This window comes from Penaeus japonicus, unplaced genomic scaffold (genome assembly GCF_977035675.1).
Source record: "Penaeus japonicus unplaced genomic scaffold, GWHDUDI00000001_assembly GWHDUDI00000007, whole genome shotgun sequence".
NCBI lineage: Eukaryota > Metazoa > Arthropoda > Malacostraca > Decapoda > Penaeidae > Penaeus > Penaeus japonicus.
The window spans coordinates 2,542,645-2,545,144 of NW_028234409.1; positions in this window are offsets into that span (position 1 = coordinate 2,542,645).

Sequence of the window (2,500 nt, forward strand, 5' to 3'; positions counted from 1 at the left end):
TTTGGTCAGCGCCGTCGGCCAATTTTGGAATTATGTTTCCGTTTTCGTTTCCGTTTTCGTCGCCGTCAAAATGGAGTCGTAATTAGTCGCGACCGACCAGCAACGACCTGAAAAGATAGAAAAAGAAACTGTAAGATATATTTTCTTTAGATAAAAGGAATTATCATTACATAGACAACAAAGAAATGAATAGGGAATGAGGAAGAATGACGATGAAAAAATATTATGAAAAAGAGAATAATAAAAAGACAATATCATGAAACACGAAAATTAGTTAGAATGACGAATAAAAATGACACACTAGTAAAATAAATAAACACTGAGATAAACAAAGAAGATAAACAGTGATGGACGAAGAAGATAAACAGTGATGGACGAAGAAGATAAACAGTGATGGACGAAGAAGATAAACAGTGATGGACAAAGAAGAAAAACAGTGATGGACGAAGAAGCTAAACAGTGATGGACGAAGAACACAAACAGTGATGGACGAAGAAGATAAACAGTGATGGATAAAGAAGATAAACAGTGATGGACGAAGAACACAAACAGTGATGGACGAAGAAGATAAACATTATGGACGAAGAAGATAAACAGTGATGGACGAAGAAGATAAACAGTGATGGATAAAGAAGATAAACAGTGATGGACGAAGAAGATAAACAGCGATGGACGAAGAAGATAAACATTATGGACGAAGAAGATAAACAGTGATGGACGAAGAACACAAACAGTGATGGACGAAGAAGATAAACAGTGATGGATAAAGAAGATAAACAGTGATGGACGAAGAAGATAAACAGCGATGGACGAAGAAGATAAACATTATGGACGAAGAAGATAAACAGTGATGGACGAAGAAGATAAACATTATGGACGAAGAAGATAAACAGTGATGGACGAAGAAGATAAAAAGTGATGGACGAAGAAGATAAACAGTGATGGATAAAGAAGATAAACAGTGATGGACGAAGAAGATAAACAGCGATGGACGAAGAAGATAAACATTATGGACGAAGAAGATAAACAGTGATGGACGAAGAAGATAAACAGTGATGGACGAAGAAGATAAACAGTGATGGACGAAGAAGATAAACAGTGATGGACGAAGAAGATAAACAGTGAAGGACGAAGATAAACAGTGATGGACGAAGAAGATAAACAGTGATGGACGAAGAAGATAAACAGTGATGGACGAAGAAGATGTGATGAACGAAGAAGATAAACAGTGATGGACGAAGAAGATAAACAGTGAAGGATGAAGAAGATAAACAGTGATGGACGAAGAAGATAAACAGTGATGGACGAAGAAGATAAAAAGTGATGGACGAAGGAGAGAACTGTGATGGACGAAGAAGATAAACAGTGATGGACGAAGAAGAGAAACAGTGATGGACGAAGAAGATAAAAAGTGATGGACGAAGGAGATAAACAGTGATGGACGAAGAAGATAAACAGTGATGGACGAAGAAGAGAAACAATGAAGGACGAAGAAGATAAACAGTGATGGACGAAGAAGATAAACAGTGATGGACGAAGAAGATAAACAGTGAAGGACGAAGAAGATAAACATTGATGGACGAAGAAGATAAACAGTGATGGACGAAGAAGATAAACAGTGATGGACGAAGAAGATGTGATGAACGAAGAAGATAAACAGTGATGGACGAAGAAGATAAAAAGTGATGGACGAAGAAGATAAACAGTGATGGACGAAGAAGATAAACATTATAGATGAAGAAGATAAACATTATAGACGAAAAAGATAAACAGTGATGGACGAAGAAGATAAACAGTGATGGACGAAGAAGATAAACAGTGATGGACGAAGAAGATAAACAGTGATGGACGAAGAAGATAAACAGTGATGGACGAAGAAGATAAACAGTGAAGGACGAAGAAGATAAACAGTGATGGACGAAGAAGATGTGATGAACGAAGAAGATAAACAGTGATGGACGAAGAAGATAAACAGTAATGGACGAAGAAGATGTGATGAACGAAGAAGATAAACAGTGATGGACGAAGAAGATAAACAGTGATAGACGAAGAAGATAACCAGTAATGGACGTAGAGGATAAAAAATGATGGACGAAGAAGATAAACAGTGATGGACGAAGAAGATAAACAGTGATGGACGAAGAAGATAAACAGTGATGAACGAAGAAGATAAACAGTGATGGACGAAGAAGATAAACAGTGATGGACGAAGAAGATAAACAGTGATGGACGAAGAAGATAAACAGTGATGGACGAAGAAGATAAACAGTGATGGACGAAGAAGATAAACAGTGATAGACGAAGAAGATAAACAGTGATGGACGAAGAAGATAAACAGTGATGGACGAAGAAGATAAACAGTGATGGACGAAGAAGATAAACAGTGATGAACGAAGAAGATAAACAGTGATGGACGAAGAAGATAAACAGTGATGGACGAAGAAGATAAACAGTGATGGACGAAGAAGATAAACAGTGATGGACGAAGAAGATAAACAGT